Raw genomic sequence first — 19,431 nt, 5'->3', positions numbered from 1 at the left:
TTGTTCTAGAGGTCATATTTGAACAAAAGGAGAAAACATACAAGTAAAGCCTGTTTTTTTCCAAATGAGGCAAAAAATGGTATAAACTAAAGCAGGAATGGAGATTGTTAAAATAATATTAAACTCTTAAATATTAAAATTGTTGTGAGTAAATAAAGGCAATCACAAATGAGTAAAATTGTTATATAAAATAATTACATCAGCAAAAATGTACTCAATGAAAAAAGGTACTCAATGAAAGACTTGCATAAGCAGAGAAATAAGTAAACTAGAAGCAGGTCATTTGAAATTATCAGGCTGGTGAGGCAAAAGGATAGTGAAAAAGAAAATTAAAAATAGCCTCAGGGATTTCCAAGTCATCATCAACTAGATCCATGAGGACTCTTGGAAACTTCTAGGGAAACAGAGAGGAAAGCCCAATGAGACCATCAGAAGAAATGACATCAAAATACTTACCAACATCCAGACTGCAAGTAGCTATTCAAAATATGAAACTCCAAGGGACAAAACCCAAAGAACTGAGCCATGTCATACAAGGAAACTATCAGAAGTCACAAATGGTACCTTTAAACATCAGAAGTAATGTCACCTGTGTTGTTAAAGAAGTGTCTTTATTGTACTATCAGAAAGTGTACAGGCAGATATTCAACAAGTTAAAAAATATATATATAATGTAAATATATATATATATATATATATATATATATATATATATATATATGTATATATAGTGGCTTAGGAAGTAAGGGCAAGCATCTAAAACCCTAATGACCTGAGTGTAAGACTGGGAACCTACATGGACAAATTATAGAACTGATCTCTTTATATTTTGTCTTGTACCAAGGCCAGCTCACAGCTGGGGCTTGGCTGAGGCTCTCTTTCCCTGGTGCTGATGGCCTAAGGGCAGGGTCCTCATTAGTCAAAAAGGAGGCAATGTATAAATGCAATATTTTATTGTAGGAATGAGAAAACAGACCAGTCAAGTAGAGGGAAGGAAAGGAGAAGAAGGAGAGGAGAAGAGAAGGAGAGAGAGCAAGCGAGAAAAAGAAGAGAAAGAAAGCAAGATAACAAGAAGGCAAGAGAAGTGAAGAAAGAGCAGGAAAGAGAGGAAGAAGGCAAAAGAGGAAAGAGGGCAAGAGCAAGAGAAGAACAAAGAGCAAGAGAGCAAGGAGGGGGCAAACCACCCCTTATATTGTATGGAGCACGGCATTTGTGGCTGTGCTGTGATCAGATGACTGGGGATAGGGTCCAGCTAGAATGCTGGGAGCTTGGGGCATTGTCTTCCTGATAGAGCATACACCTCCTGCTAGGGCAGCTGTGAGGGGTTGTGACTGAAATAGGAGCCAAAGATTCAGGAGTTATGGTGGAGCTGCTCCTGCCCCCTGCAAGCAGAAAACTGCCCACTGAAGCTCTAGGGCTCAAGGCCAAATACTAGACTGAACCTAAGTTGTCTGTCTGGTCAGACCACTGCCCCACACTGTCCCACAAATATCTTCCTTCTTCATAGCTGAATAGGATTCTGTGTAAATGAACTATATCTTCTGTATCCATTCCTTTGTTGTGGGACATCTGGGTTGTGTCCAGCATCTGGCTATTAGAAACAAGTCCACTATGAGCATAGTGAAACTCATGCCCCTGTGGCATGGTAGGGTATTTTGGGGTATATGCCCAAGAGTTGTATAGCTGGGTCTTCAGGTAGATCTATTTCTAGTTTTCAGTAGCATCTCAAGATTTATTTGCAGAGTGGTTCTACCAGTTTGCAATCGCAACAGCAATGGAGAAGTGTTCTTCTTTCCCCACATCTTTACCAACATGTGTTATCATCTGAGGTTTTGATCTTAACCATTCTGATTGGTATAAAGTGGAATCTCAGGGTCGTTTTGATTTGCATTTTCCTGATAAGTAAGGACTTTGGAACTTTCTTTAGGTGCTTCTCAGACATTTGAGATTGCTGTATTGAAAAATCTTTCTTTAGTTCTATACCCCATTTTTTGATTGGGTTATTTGGGGTTTTGGTGGTTAGCTTCTTGAGTTCTTTATATATTTTGGATATTATTGGTGTTAGTGAAGAATTTTTCCTAATCTTAGGTTGCTGATTTGTCATATTGACTATGTGTTGCAGGAATTAATAAAAAAAAAAATGAATCCACCCTGCAAACTCCCTTTCCCACAGTGCCATGTTCCTGTGCCAGTACCGTCTGGCCTCAACACTAAGTGCCAGTGGGTTCTTGTTATTTTTCTCCCAGCAAGCTGCAACATCTCACTCACATGCAACTCTTTACACACCCCCATGATCATTCATCTAGATAGTGCCTAGGATCCGGTAAGTAAAGTGACTCTTAAGGTCTTAATATCCAATCAGATTTATATAATAATAAGATCACAATTTACAAGATGCCAATACAATAATTTTCAGAACCAGAACCAAATAATAAAGCCAATATTCTAACCCAATTAATCTATTTTGTAAAAACTTTTGCTTGGTTGTATAACCATGCAGGGTCTGACTCATCATCCTCTGACTCCATGATGAAGAAAAAGTCTCTTCCTGCTCACTCTGACCTTTCTCCTCCTCCAACTCTAGCTCCACCTCTCAATTCCTGTCCAATCACAAGCCTGTCACTGTCCTAATGTGATTGGACGGAGAAAATGCTGCAGCAACTATGTCCTTTGCCTTACAGAAGCTTTCCAGTTACATGAGGTCCTATTTATCAATTCTTGATTTTAGAGTGTAAGCCATTGGAGCTCTGTTTGAAAATTTCCCCCTGTGACTGTGAGTTCAAGGCTCTTTCCCACTTTCTCTTTTATCAGATTCAGTATATCTGGTTTTAGTTTAGGGTCCTTGATCAACTTGGACTTGAGCTTTGTGCAAGTTGACAAATATGGGACTATTTTCACTTTCTACAAACATACAGCCAGTTAGACCAGCACCATTTATTGAAGATGTTTCTTTTTCCCACGAGTTTTATAGGCAAATGGATGGAACTAGAAAATATCATCCTGAGATAACTCAGACCCAAAAAGACATGCATGTTATGTACTCACTAATACACAGATATTAGCCAAAAAAGGTCCAATACCCAGGATACTGTCCACAGAACTAAAAAAGGTTAACAAGCCGAAGATCCCAAGTGAGGACTCCTCAACCCCACTTGAAAGGGAAAAGATAACAATCACAAGAAGGTGGAAGAAGGGAGGGACCTGGATAGGAAGGGGACAGGGACAGGAACAGGAATAGGAGAACATGATCAGGTATTGGGTTGGGAAAAAGACTGATGCCCTGATGGCCAACCAAAAGAATGGAAACAGGCAACCTCAGGAGATATGAGGTAGGGGGCACTCTAGTATGTGTCAGAGACCTGGAAGGTGACAGAATCTCAGTACTCAAAGAGAGGGACCTTAGATGAAATGCTCTACACTGGGGAGAGGGAACTTGTAGAGCCTCCCTCCAGCAGAAAGATTAAGTCATCAAGTGAGAGATGGGATTGCAATCCCACAATTACAAAGTCTGACCCATAATTGCTCCTGTCTGAAAAAAACTACATGGACAAAAATTTATATGAGCCTGAGGCAAAGGAGGTCCAGTGACAGGCATAAAGTGGCATCTAGCTCAAGGAGTGGCCACAAGTCCTGACAGTAATACTGAGGATATGGGGTGGTCACAAAAAGGAACCTATCATGACTTCCCTCCAAAAGACTCAACTGGTAATTGAAAGAGTCAGATGCAGATATTTACATCCAACTAATGGACAGAAGCTGCTGACCACTTTGGTTGAACAAGGAAAGAAGCTGAGGAGAAAGCTAACCCTCTAGAAAGACCATCAGTCTAAACCTTGAGATCTCCCAGACACTGGACCACCAACCAGGCAACATATACCAGCTGATATGAGGCCCCCAAGACATATACAACATTCTGAGTCTAGGTTCAGTCAGAGAAGATGTAGCTAACCTTTAAGAGACTAGAGGCCCCATGGAGTAGAGAGATTTGATAAAGTGAGGGGTTGGGGCTGGGGACATCCTAGTGGAGATGGAGGAGAAGGTATGGGAACAGTCAGAGGATGGCTCAGGAAGGAGATAAAATCTAGAGTATAAAAAATAAAAAGATTAAATAAAATTAAAAATAAAATAGACATTAAACTCATATTGTAGAAAAAAAAGAAAAAATTGTAATTACCACACTCAGCCGGGAGAACAGGCAACCCATCTCACCCACAGGGAGTGCTCAAATTCAGGGACTCACATAAGATAGTCATTTTCTCTCTGGTGACTTTCTAAGGCAGGACCAGCCATTAGGCACAGGCCTCAGAATTGGCAGGGCAGCTGGGACAGGATCTTTTCCTCAATCCACACCTTGGAGGTACAGCAGATCTACAACCCTCTCTGAACCTTTCCCTCAAGTGGAGAGCCTGTCTCCAGGGTGTGCTCTGACCCCGGGACTCAGGAGGGATGACCGATCCACAATCATCTGCACATGGGTTTTACCCGAGAAGAGTTGATCTCCCAGAAGTGCTGACACAGGCTGATAGACCCACAGGAGGAATGAGCTCCAGCCAGAGATAGCAGGAACATCTAACACCATAGATCAACAGATGGCCAAAGGCAAATGCAAGAATCTTACCAACAGAACAAAGACTACTTGGCATCATCAGAACCTAGTAATCCCACCACAGCAAGTCCTGGATATCCCAAAACACCAAAACAAGATTTGGATCTAAAATCATGTCTTATGATGGTGATAGAGGAATTTAAGAAGGACATGAATAACTCCCTTAAAGAAATACAGGAGAACACAGGTATAGAGGTACAAGCCCTTAAAGAGCAAACACAAAAACCCCTTAAAGAATTACAGGAGAACATAAGTAAACAAATAGAAGCCCTTAAAGAGGAAACACCACCAAACAGAGGAACTGAACAAAACCAACAAGACCTAAAAATGGAAGTATAAACAGTTAAGAAATCACAAAGAAAGACAACTCTGGAGATAGAAATCCTAGGAAAAAGTCAGGAACCATAGGTGTAAGCATCACCAACAGAATATAAGAGATAAAAGAAAGAATCTCAGGTGCACAAGATACCATAGGAAACATCAACACAATGGTGAAAGAAAACACAAAATGCAAAATGTTCCTAAACTAAAACATCTAGAAAATCCAGGACACAATGAGAAGACCAAACTAAGGATAATAGGTATAGATGAGAGTGAAGACTCCAACATAAATTGCCAGTAAATATCTTCAACAAAATTATAGAAAACTTCCCTGACCTAAAGAAAGACATGTCCATGACTATACAGGAAGCCTATAGAACTCCAAATAGACTGGACCAGAAAAGAAATTTCTCCTGCCACATAATAGTAAAAATGCCAAATGCACAAAACAAAGAAAGAATATTAAAAGCAGTGAGGGAAAATGTCAAGTAACATGTAAAGGCAGACCTATCAGAATTACACCAGACTTCTTGCGAGAGACTATGAAAGCCAGAAGATCCTGGGTTGATGTCATACAAACCCTAAGAGAACACAAATGCCAGCCCAGGCTACTATACCCAGCAAAATGCTCAATTACCATAGATGGAGAAACCAAAGTATTCCATGACAAAACTAAATTTACACAGTATATTTCCACAAATCCAGCCCTTCAAAGGGTAATAAATGGAAAACTCCAACACAAGGAGGAAACTACATCCCCGAAAAAGCAAAAAAGTAATCATCCTACAAAACTAAAAGAAGATAGCCACATGAACAGAATTCCAACTCTAACAACAAAAATATCAGGAAGCAGCAATTACCTTTTTTAATATCTATTAATATCAATGGACTCAATTCCACAATAAAAAGGCATAGACTATCAAATTTTGTATAACAGGACCCAACATTTTGTTGCATACAGACACCCACTTCAGTGACAAAGACAGACACTATCTGAGAATAAAAGCCTGGAAATCAATTTTCCAAGCCAATGGTCCCAGTAAAAAAGCTGGAGTAGTCATTCTAATATCAAATAAAATTGACTTTCACCCTAAAGTGATAAAAAAGATGAGGAGAGAGACTTCATACTCATCAAAGATATGATCTAACTAGATGATGTCTCAATTCTGAACCTCTATGCTCCAAATGCAAGGGCATCTACATTCATAAACTTTACTAAAGCTCAAAGCACACATTGCACCTTATACAATATTAGTGGGAGATTTCAACATGGCGCACTTTGCAATGGACAGAACATGGAAACAGAAACTAAACAAAGACACAGTGAGAACAGAAGTTATGAAACAGATGGATTTAACATATCTATAGAACTTTTTATTGTAAAAAAAAAAAACTTTATTCCTTCTTCTCAGCACCTCATGGTACCTTCTACAAAATTGACCATATAATTGGTCACATATCAGGCCACAACAGATACAAGAAGATTGAATTAATTCCTTGTATCCTATCAAATCACCATGGACTAAGTCTGCTCCTCAATAACAATATAAACATTAGAATGCCCACATATACATGGAAGCCTATCAACACTCTATGCAATCATAACTTGGTCAATGAAGAAATAAAGAAATTAAAGACTTTCTAGAGTTTAATGAAAATGAAGCCACAATATACCCAAACTTATGTGTCACAATGAAAGCAGTCTTAAGAGGAAAACTAATAGCTTTAAGTGCCTCCAAAAAGAAGCTGGAGAGAGCATACAGTAGCAATTTGACAGTACATCTGAAAGCTCTATAACAAAAAGAAGAAAATTCACCCAAGAGAAGTCGAAGGTAGGAAATAATCAAACTCAGGGCTGAAATCAACCAAATAAATACAAAAAGAACTATACAAAGAATCAACCAAGCCAGGAGCTGGTACTTTGAGAAAATCAACAAAATAGATAAACCCTTAGCCAGACTAACTAAAGGGCACAGAGACAGTATCCTAATTAACAAGATCAAAAATGAAAAGGGAGACAAACAACAGACATTGAGGAAATACAAAAAAACATCAGATTCTACTACAAAAGTCTATACTCAACAAAACTGGAAAACCTCGATGAACAATTTTCTACCCAGATACTGGGTACCAAAGTTAAATCAAGATCAGATCAACGATCTAAACAGTCCAGTATCTGTTAATGAAATAAAAACAGTCATTAATAGTCTTCCAACTAAAAAAAGCCCAGGACCAGATGGGTTTAGTGCAGTTTGATCAGACCTTTAAAGAAGACATAATACGAATTCTCCTCAAACTAGTCCACAAAATAGAAACAGAAGGTACTCTACCCAATAAGTTCTATGAAGCCACATTTACTCTTATATCTAAACCACACATAGACCTAACAAAGAAAGAAAAGTTCAGACCCTTTTCCCTTATGAATATTGATGCAAAACTACTGAATAAAATTCTTGCAAACTGACTTCAATAACACATCAAAATGATCATCCATCATGATCAAGTAGGCTTCATCCCAGAGATGCAGGGATGGTTCAATATATGGAAATTCATCAGCATAATTCACTATATAAACAAACTCAAAGAATAAAACATATGATCATCTCATTAGATGCTGAGAAAGCATTTGACAAAATCTAACATCCCTTCATGATAAAAGTCTTGGAAAGAACAGGATTTCAAGGCCCATACTTAAACACAGTAAAAGCAATATACAGCAAACCAGGAGCCAACATCAAACTAAAAGGAGAGAAACTTGAAGAAATCCCACTAAAATCAGGGACTAGACAAGGCTGCCCACTCTCTCCCTACCTATTGAATATTGTACTTGAAATCCTAGCCAGAGCAATTATCACAAAAGGAGATAAAAGGGATACAAATTAGAAAGGAAAAAGTCAAAATATCACTATTTGCTGATGATATGATAGTATACTTAAGTGACCCCAAAAATTCTACCAAAGAGCTCCTAAACCTGATAAACAACTTCAGCAAAGTAACTGGCTATAAAATTAACTCAAGCAAATCAGTGGCCTTCCTCTACACAAATGATAAACAGGATGAGAAAGAAATTAGAGAAACAACACCCTTAACAATAGTCACAAATAATATAAAAAACCTTGGTTTGACTCTAACCAAGTAAAATGTCTGTATGACAAGAACTTCAAGTCTTTGAGGAAGGAAACTGAAGATCTCAGAAGATGGAAAGATCTCCCATGCTCATGTATTGGCAGGATTAATATAGTAAAAATGGCCATCTTGCCAAAAGCAATCTACAGATTCAATGCAATCCCAATGAAAAGTCCAATGCAGTTCTTCACAGACTCTGAAAGAGCAATTTGCAAATTCATCTGGAATAACAAAAAACCTAGGATAACGAAAACTATTCTCAACAATAAAAGAACCTCTGGTGAAATCACCATCCTGGACCTTAAGCTGCACTACAGAGCAATTGTGATATAAACTGCATGGTATTGGTACAGTGACAGGGACGTGGATCATTGGGATAGAATTGAAGACACAGAAATAAACCCACATACCTATGGTCACTTCATCTTTGACAAAGGAGCTGAAACCATTCAGTGGAAAAAATATAGCATTTTCAAGAAATGGTGCTGGCTCAACTGGTGGGCAACATGTAGAAGAATGCAAATCGATGCATTCCTATCAACTTGTACAAAGCTCAAGACTAAGTGGATCAAGGACCTCCACATAAAACCAGATACACTGAAACTAGTAGAAAAGAAAGTGGGGAAGAGCCTCAAGCACATGGGCACAGAGGAACATTTCCTGAACAGAACACTAATAGCTTATGCTCTAATATCAAGAATTGACAAATGGGACCTCATAAAATTACAAAGCTTCTCTAAGGCAAAAGATATTGTCAATAGGACAAAATGGCAACCAACAAATTGGGAAAAGATCTTGACCAATCCTATATTGGCTAGAGGGCTAATATCCAATATATACAAAGAACTCAAGAAATTAGACTCCAGAGAACCAAATAACCCTATTAAAATTGGGGTTCAGAGCTAAACAAAGAATTCTCAGATGACGAATACCTAATGGCTGAGAAGCACCTAAAGAAGTGTTCAATATCCTTATTCATGAGGGAAATCCAAATCAAAACAGACCTGAGATTCCATCTCACACCAGTCAGAATGTCTAGGATAAAAACTCAGGTGACAGCAGATGCTGGAGAGGTTGTGAAGAAGTAGGAACACTCCTTCATTGCTGGTGGGACTGCAAGCTGGTACAACCACTCTGGAAATCAGTTTAGCTGTTCCTCCAGAAATTGGACATAGTACTACCAGAGGACCCAGCTATACCACTCCTGGGCATATACTGAGAAATGCTCCAACATGTAATAAGGACACATGTTCCACTATGTTCATAGCAGCCTTATTTATAATAGTCAGAAACTAGAAAGAACCCAGATGTCCGTAATAGTGGAATGGATACAGAAAATGTGGTACATCTACACAATGGATACTACTCAGCTATTAAAAACAATAAGTTTATGAAATTCTTAGGGAAATGGATGGATCTGGAGAATATCATCTTGGGTAAAATAACCCAGTCAGAAAAGAATATATATGATATGCACTCTCTGATAAGTGGGTATTATCCCAGAAGATCAGAATACACAAAGTATAATCCACAAATCACAAGAAACTCAAGAAGAAGGAAGTCCAAAGTGTGAATACATCATTCCTTCTTAAAAGGGGGAACAAAATAACTATGGAAGGAGTTGTAGAGGCAAATTATGGAGAAGAGATTGAGGGAAGGACAATCCAGAGACTGCTCCTCCTGGGAATCTTTCCTATATTCTATCATCCAATCCAGACACTATTGTGGATGCCAGCAAGTGTTAGCTGACAGGAGCCTGATATAGCTGTCTCCTGATAGGCTCTGATATACCCAACTAATGCAGAAGTGGAGACTCATAGCCATCCATTGGACTGAATACAGGGTCCCCAATGAATGAGCTAGAGAAAGGACACAAGGAGCAGAAAGGTTTGCAGCCCCTTAGGATGAACAACAATATGAACTAACTAGTACCCTTAGAGCTCCCAGGGAGTAAACCACCAACCAAAGAGTACACATGGTGGGACTCATGGCTCCAGATGCATATGTAGGAGAGGATGGCGTAGTTGGTCATCAAGAACAGGAGAGGCTCTTGGCCCTGTAAAGGTTCTATGCCCAATTGTAAGGGAATTTCAGGGCCAGGAAGTGGGAGAGAGTGCGTTGGTAAGCTGGGGGAGGGGGGAGGGAACAGGGTTTTTTTTTATTTTTTATTTTTTGAAGGGGAAACTGGTAAAGGAGATATCATACATATGACATATAAGTAAAGAAAATATCTAATAAAAATGTAGAGCTTGAGCTTGATATATAAACAAGAAATTTGCTATTTTTTTTTTATTTTAATATAAGGTATACCTAATCCAGCGCTCACAGTAGAGAAATTTATAAGCAGAACAGATTAGGGCTGAGAGTTTATCTTTTGTTCTTTTTTGATTGAAATAGATAGAACGTAGAAATTTATTACTTTAGATTCTTTATAAACCAATTCCATCCAGAGCCTTCCCAGTGAACTTTAAGTACCCTTGCTATGGGTCATTAACAAGATAAAACAAAAACACTTGTATTTGCAATATAGAAACAATCATCTTGGCTTAATATAGTTTAAAAGTGCATCAGTGAGTTTCTGGCTGTATCTCTATACCTGTAAGGAGTCTTACTGTTAGAAAGTTGAATATGGTTGCTAATACTAATGCACTAAATTTTAGTTTCTAATTTTAATTAAGGTTTAATTCCAATACACTAAATCTGGGAAGAAGAAATTCTAACATGGCTATTTCAATTAAAGCTATTATTTTTAATGTCTAAGGAAATTAGAATGTTAAGTTAATTAGTCAATTCTGATTTCTTTGCAATCTTCCATCATTTTATGTGTGCCCATTTCTCAACAACAGAATTGGGAATTTATGTTTTATTTTTCTCTTGCAAAGTGACAATAATTTTGTAGATTGACAGTATTGATATCGCATGCTAATGAGCAAAACTATTACTAAAAATAGTAAAACTAGCTCATAGAGATTCTTAAACTCCTTTCAGAAGAAGAACAACAGAAAGTGTTTATAATGGCAGTTACAGGACATTCAAAAATAATTACCTAAAACAGAGCCATCTTTTCGTCACTGGAAACTTAAGAGAATATATTTTTCCCAAGGATGCCAGCCACCAATCACGAGTGGAGAGTCATGAAGCAAGAAATAAATAAAAGTTGTGTTTGTGAAATAATTTCTCACTGTGTCCCACACAGAAGAAATGATTATGAAAATAAAAGAGGGAACCAATTCGAAACATAATTTCTTTCATTAATAGGCAAAGAAATTTGTTTAGGCAGTACAGAATATGACCTTCTTTATGTGTGTTCTCCTCCTATGTGTGCTGTGTGTATGTTTGTATAATAACCAATCACACCTTTTAAAAAGAGGAAAAATATTAAAACTTCTTTCAAAACATTTATTAGTTTTAGCTTAAGCTAGGCACCATTTTAGCCATGAACTTTTGTAATTTGAATGAATAGCTCTTCCAATTGACAAAGGAACACTGCAATTGCAGGGTATTTGATTTCAGCACAACCCAGGCAGTGTCATTGTTCAATAGGAACATGGCCTTTGAGCATAGATGATTGATCATAAATCTTTAGGCAGCCCAGCTGGTTTCCCATATGACTACAGAAAAGCACCATCTGGCCCCCAGCGCTTCCAAGGGTCCCCCAACCCCACAGGTTAGAGATGAAAATCTGGCACAGCATTAGGCTGCTCGCCAACTAGTGATAGATAGATGAGCCCCTCACATGAAGTGAAGCAGCACAGTGAACTCGTGCTGGATTCTGCAGTTCTCACTCTTTTCTGATCACGTCTGTAATATAAGGAACCCAGCTATTCATGTTGATCATATTTTAAGATTCTTTTACCTTGAGAAAAAAACAACTCGCTGTCCAGCCAGGATCAACACTAAGTCCAGCAGAGCCATAGGAATGGATTGCCTTTGCTGCTACCTCTCTGAATATTGGAATTGTTTTATTGGCTTCTGTCAATATGGCTAGAAATAGTGTCCTATGTAAAATTCCATAATATCATACTATCATAGTGTGGCTCAAGCCTTCCCTAGATTTAGCTTAAAAACACTTATGTGGCAGGGTGGATTAATATGTTCTAAAGATCAAGAGAGAAGAGCAAACTTCATCATAAGACAAAGGCTATAAAAATCAATGGAGAAGTCCTCAAAGCATGAAAGCTAAAGGTTCGGAGGAAGAATGTTTGTGAAAAAACATAGAAATATGTTCTTCTTTTGACCAGGGCCTAAAAGGTATCATGTTCCAGGGAGGGATTTTTAGGTCATCTATAAGACATGGATGACAGACATTATCGCTTTTCCTTCAGGACTGTGTATCTACAGGCATCCAACATTCTTAAAGCCCTTGCTCAAATGTTCCCAGAACATATTACTTTCCTTTTAACTTCTAGGACAAAATATGGTCAAGGCAAGGTTTTTGTGGAGATTGTATGCATCTCAAGGTGAGAGTAGAGGTATTCAAGAGAAACCTTGGAGTACTAAATGTATGCACAGGGTAGGAAGCTGAGGTTTGAAGGGGCTGAAGCTATGGATATGAGACACTGAAACACAAGCATCCACCATGTATGACAACTTTAATTTCCAATTTTCTTTTCATGACAAATATAAAAATAAGTTAATCTTGTATTCATTATTTTTGTTGAATACATTTTAAACATTAAGATTCATTTTAGTTAAATTTGAATATATGTTTGGATTAATATTAATTCCTTGTTTCCAACATCTGATTAAAAGGATCACTTGTATATACTCCAAGTGCTTTAAGAGTCTCATTCTAGTGATGGATAAATAGTCTAACACATACAGGTCAATTCACCTAACACAACACACAAATTGGATTGGGTTTAAAGAGTATAAAGATTGCCTGGACTGATGTGAAAATCTCTTTTAACAAAAGGCATTCTAAAAAGTTGTGAAAGCCCTGAAGAAGCTATCAGTAAAACAAGAAAGATATCTGAATACAATAAAACTACATATGGAAAACCACTAGTCAGCATTATACTAAATGTGGGAAAGTATGATAAAGTTCCCTAAATCCAAACAAAACAAAGTGTCCACTTATTAATGCAGTACATAGTTCTTTAAGTAAAAAGAAATTAAACATTCAAATTGCATATGATAAAACCAGTACACAGTTAATGAAATATCATAAGTAGAGAAAATACACCAAACATCTTTAGCCATCACATGAATGTAAAAGAGTTCTGAAAGTATCCCTCACTCCTATAGGAGCAGCTTCTATTAAAGGCTACCAACGGCACCAAATGCTGAGAGGGTTGTGGGGGACAGGAACACCATAGTCCTGATGAAGTACAAATTGAAGCAATTTCTCTGGAAATCAGTGTGTTGATTCCACTCAACTATACTACTCTTTTGTATATACCCTTAGGAATTTAAGTTAGCATATGGTAGTGGTGTGTATCTGTGTTCATCTGGAGCATTCTTCATAGTAGACAAGTCATAGAAATGAACATGTGTGGTCTTCAGCATCAGAGAATGGATGAAGAACATGTCATGAAAGCACATATTGATCAGAAGCCAGCAATAAAGATGAAAATATGTCATTTACAGGAAAATGGATGAAAACCGAGACACTCATTTCAATAAAGTTTCTGAAAGATAGATAAGATGCTTTCTCTACCCGCGAAACCTAGGTTAACTTTAATGGAATGACAGTAGAAAGGGGATTAAGACAGAAGGGTGGAGACCAGTGGGAAAGGGTGAACAAGAGAGAGAATTCAGGGGTGAATGTGATCAAACAGAAGGCATACATGTGCAAGTATGTTATACATAATATGCACTGTGGCTGTTAATGATGATTATCAATCTGATTGGAGTTGGGAACAGCTGGAACATAAGTGGGATATGCCTTAAGAATGTCTCTGAGGCTTTTTCCAGAAGAGTTTTATTGGAGGAGGAACATTCTGAAGATGTCCAAACACAGTATATATTAGCTAATGTTTATTACATTTCTTTATAAAATAAAACAAGTCTCTTGACTGTTGTATAAGGATGATCTTATATGATAACTGCAAAACAAATATCTGTAGGCATGCACATATACATGCATCACACACAGATGCACATACGCATTCATTACACACACACACCAAATAGCTATTAGCCTATAGAAAGACAAGCATAGAATTATGCCAAGAATGAGGTTTTCTGTGACACATCACTCTATGTAAATGCCTTTCTAAAAAATGTAGTTTCAATGAGTGTGACACAATGTTACTGATTTATTAGCCTGTGTCTCTGGCTGAACCTTAGTGCCAGAGATAATTTCTGCTATACTATCCAGGGAGTTGGTTTTCACAACTCCTTTAGTAGATCTGAACTATGGATCCTGGAGGACCCCACATTCAGTGCAGGATCCTGGGGTTTCTACATGCAGCATGCAGACAGAGATGCTGCATCTGCATGCACCACAACAACTGTCCAGGAGATTTACTGTGACATGCATCATGCTTTGTAGCTCCTTTTTCTTAAAGACAAACACTTTTCACTCACCACTTCCAAAAGCATCGCAGCTACTCATAGTCAGGTTGGATTTTTATCAGGAAAACGTCACTTGCCAATTGTTTAGGTTTTAGAATAACCACACATGGTCATTTTTCTCTTCTGCCACTGGCTACTTACATGGTTTTGTAAAAAGCAATTTAAACCAATAAGAATGATTAAGATAAAAATTCAAGTGACAGCAGATGCTAGTGAAGATGTGGAGTTAGGGGAATACCCCCAAATTCTGGTAGAATTGCAAACTTATACAACCCCTCTGGAAATCAATCTGGAAGTTTCTCAGGTAATTGAAAACAGTTCTACCTGCAGACCTAGCTACACTGCTCCTGGGCATATACCCAAAAGATAGTCCACCATATCACAAGGACACATGCTCCACAATGTTTATAATAGCCTTGTTTGTAATAGCCAGAAGCTGGAAATGGCCCAAATGTTGTTCAAACGAAGAATTTGAACAGAAAATGTGGTTCATTTATGCAATGAAATACTACTATTCAGGTACTAAAAACAAGGATATCGTGAAATTTGCAAGCAAATAGAAGGAACCAGAAAATATCATCCTGAATGAAGTATCCCCAACTCAAAAGGACAAGCATGGTATGTACTCACTGATAAGTGGATATTAGCAATATGGTACAGAATACCCAAAATACAACCAACAGACACAAATAAGTTAAACAAAAAGAAAGGCCCAAGTGAGATGCTTAAATCACACTAGTAAAGGGAATAAAATGGGAGACAGGGGAAGAAAGGAATCTGGGTGGGAGGATGAGAGGAATGGGAGGGGTCAGGATCAGGTGCAAGGAGAGACAGGAGAGAGGGCCATGGGACCAGGGGGCAAGGAGAATGAATGGAAATCTGCAGCTGCCCAGGCAGGGGGGAACCTGTATGAAGTCCCAGACCTGCAATTAAGATGTGTCCCAGGAGTCAATGGGGTGAACTTAGCTGAGATGCCAAACAGTGGGGACATGGAACCTGAAAAGGCCATTTCCTGTACTCAGGCAGGTTCTCCGGTGGAGGGATAAGAACACCAAACCACCCACAATACTTTTCCCAAACCCCAAATTTTTCCTGCCTAAAATAGTGCAGGGACCAAGATGGAGCAGAAACAGAAGGAATGGCCAACTAATATTCAGAGCAAGTTGAAACCTATCCCATGAGTAAGCACCAATCTCTGATATTATTAATGATGCTCTGCTATGCTTGCAGAAAGGAGTCTAGCATAACTGCCCTCTGAGAGGCTCTACCCAGCAGCAGACTGAGACAGTTACCCGGCCCAACATTGGTTAGAGGTCAGGGACTCTTACAGAAGAGTTGGGGTAAGGATTGAAACCCCTGAACGGGGTGGCAACCCCACAGGAGAACCCAGAAAGTTAACTAACCTGGATATCTGGGAGCTCTCAGGGGCTTAGTCATTAACCAAACAGCACATTCAGTCAGGAATGAAGTCCCCAGCACACATAGCAGACAGGCAGGTCAGTCTCCATTCACCTGGAGCAGAGGCTCTCTCTAAAGCTGTTGCCTGGCCGTGGTATCCATTCCCCAACAGGGCTTCCCAAAGGATGTGATGTGACAGATTGGGAAGAAACTCAAGGAAGCCCTACCTTCTTAGAAGAGCAGGGGAGGGGAAAGGGAGGGTCTCTGTGAAGTTGGGACTGGATGGGGGCAACATTTGAGATATAAATAAATAAATAAGCAAATAAATGGCAATTTAAAAGAATACTTTGGGAGACAGAAAATGATGATAACTACTGGAATTTAGTGAATAAATTCCTTGAGAAATGAACACAACTGAGTCAGATAGATCTTAATTTTCTTTACAATTAAGACAGAATGTGTAATGCTATTTTTTTTTTTTTTTTTTGGTTTTTTGAGACAGGGTTTCTCTGTATAGCCCTGGCTATCCTATAGACCAGGCTGGCCTCATACTCAGAAATCTGCCTCCCAAGTGCTGGGATGAAAGGCTTTGCCACCACTGCCCAGCTTGAAAAGTTTTGATAGCCCACTATAACTCACTCATTTTGCAGAGAAGTTGTGCGCATTATGGCTACATGTTTCATGTTTCCACACCTTACACATGGCCCTGGATCCATCATCTTTATGGTGGCTCTGCCCTCACCTTCTCAGTTACAGTAACCTTAATATCACAGATTTTCCAGACTCCTCAAAATTTGTGATTCCAGACAGGTGCTGTAGTTGGCTCACAGCTCAGAGTAATATCAATCAATGAATTTAAGCATCCAGCCAGACTGTCCTACCTATATTTCCTATATTTCTCTGAGAAATGAGCTGTTGTGTAAAACAAGCAACATGCAAGGGGTGACCCTAATGGGAAGTTCATGCAGCACAGACATGCACATGAACATCACAGCTTTCTCACCTAATTACATAGACATAACTTCCAGTAAGAATAATGGCTAATCTTAGGAACAATGAAGATGAGCATTGAATGAATAGTAAAGACTGTGGATGATCAAACCCATTCTGCAGCACTCACACAATACAAGTAATCTGAAAATAAGTGAAACTTGCTGTCATTTTAATATACAGGGTAAGTGCTTAAGATCATTTTTATGGTAATAAAATAGAACCTATTTTATGTTAATAAGGTAACCATAGAAGGAGTAAGTAGTCCTGTGTAAAATAAACTCCTAGAAATAACTTCTTGTTTAATATAGAAATGTAGATGAATAAAAATAGAAAATAATTTAAATTTAGCAAGGCCATTCTTTTTTCTTAAGTAATGCCAATAATGTGTTTGAAAGATATCACAATGAAAAACACAGGGTTAAGCTTTAGACCATAGACCCACTTTCTTGTGGACATTCTAGCCAGTGTATAGTATCCAATTTTCTACATATAGCCCAATTCTAAATTATCATTTTGTAATCATTTTGGTTGTGGACATGCAACCCTACTCCCCCGATACACATAATATACACATCGTGTATCTAAGCATTAATACTGCAGTCCTTTTCAATGAGAAAAACGGAGATAAATATTTAGAAGAGTTTAACAAATTATAACAATTTTTACTTCACAGTACTGCCAATAAAGATATTAATCAGTAAAGGAAGTGACCCCATGTGCTTATTTAAAAGTCAGTCAGTTGCCTTGAGTTTGAGCTGGGGTCATGTCTGTGAATGCTGTATTTCACAGGGGCAGAGACAGCTTCTGCTTGACACAGACATGATCCTAATTCTTGAGTTTTGCTTCCTTCATCTGATTTATCAAAATGTTCATGATAATCTCTATTATAGAAATTCTCAACCTGGGGTTCACTACCCCTTTGGGGTTCCATATCAGGCATCCTGCATATCAGATATTTACATTACAGTTCATAACAGTAGCAAAGCTACATTTACGAAGTAGCAGCAAAATAATTTTATGGTTGGAGGTCACCACAATGTGAGGAACTATATTAAAGGGTCTCCTCAATGGGAAAGTTTAGAACCACTGTCCTATAACCTTTACCTTAATTATGTTAAATGAATTATCCTGACATTGTGTAAGTTAAGAACATAATTGTATAATAAATTATAGCAATATATCAGAATATAGTTTTCTGTAGAAACGGTGGCCTCAAGTGGTCTATCTGCCTTCGCCAAGGCAGAGTCTTGACTTTGCAAACTAGAGCTGCTGATTTCCAGAATCATAAAAATGTGGTGCTTGTTAACTACCAAGACAGATAATTTATTGAGTTCTTACAAAAATATGAATGGTGATTCTTTGATTCAAAATGTTGTTTGATTTGAGTAATATGGTTGCATTTTGTCTTCAGGGTTGTGGTAAATATTTTCCAGTATTTAATCAATTGTTGAATATACTTATGCTTTCATATCTAGGTAACTATTTTTCACTAAAAATGTATAGTGAAAACTGAGGCAAGAAAAAGGAGACTTTGAAGGCATTTGGAATCTCACAGAAAACCCTGGATAGGTGTCTACAACTCAGCGATGACTTAAAATAAGAGTGGTTGAGTCTGACGGAGTCCCAATCCTTTCTTTGCCATCGTGTGTTTGTAAATGGATTATAGGTTTTAGCTAGCCCACGTGAAAGACCCAAAACCTTGGTACTTTATTTACAAGATGTAAGACAAGATTGGGCAGGCTCTATATTAATCTCATCTATTTGCAAACCATATGCTCCTTGTTTGAGTCTCACCCAGGCTGCTTTTGCTCCATTAGCCTGTCCTCTAGATGCATTCCTCCTGGTCATGTGCTCATGGTCCATCTGGCCTCACGATGACCTCCTCCTTTCTCTATTCTCTTTCCTTCTCTCCCCTCATCTCCCCTGAGGCCCCTCACACAATCCTCAAGTCCTTATTTTCTCTCTTTCTCCTGCCCCATCACAGGTTCATACTTTTTATGAAGCAATTAACTTTAAATTGGGGAGCAAGGTTTATACCAGTGATCCATACAATGCAACTGACCCATACAATGCAAGGGATCTGAAGCTATCCTGAAGCTCAGGTTTTTCTTTAAGGACCATAATCTCCTCCTGTAAGCTGTACTCTTTGGTTTGACTGGAGGGCTGTTTTTCAACACTTCCAATGTGAAGCATTCAGATTTTCCACAAAGCTGCCTGATGTTATGCAAGAAAGACCTGGGCATTAATCCTCTGGTGTTCCACAATAAAATGTTTAGAATCTGTGTGACACATTTCAGGCGACCAATTCCATTTATCACTCAGAATGGACTTCTTCCGGAGCATGGGTAATGTGAGAACCTTCATTGTTCCCACAGACATTGTTCCACAGAGCTCTGTCCACACTGAGAAGAGAGTGGCTTCTTAAGGTGAAAAAAGAAAGGATGAAGTCTTCACTTTCCTGTCATTTG

Source organism: Mastomys coucha, unplaced genomic scaffold, assembly GCF_008632895.1.
Source record: "Mastomys coucha isolate ucsf_1 unplaced genomic scaffold, UCSF_Mcou_1 pScaffold17, whole genome shotgun sequence".
NCBI lineage: Eukaryota > Metazoa > Chordata > Mammalia > Rodentia > Muridae > Mastomys > Mastomys coucha.
Note: the sequence above shows the minus strand (reverse complement) of the source record.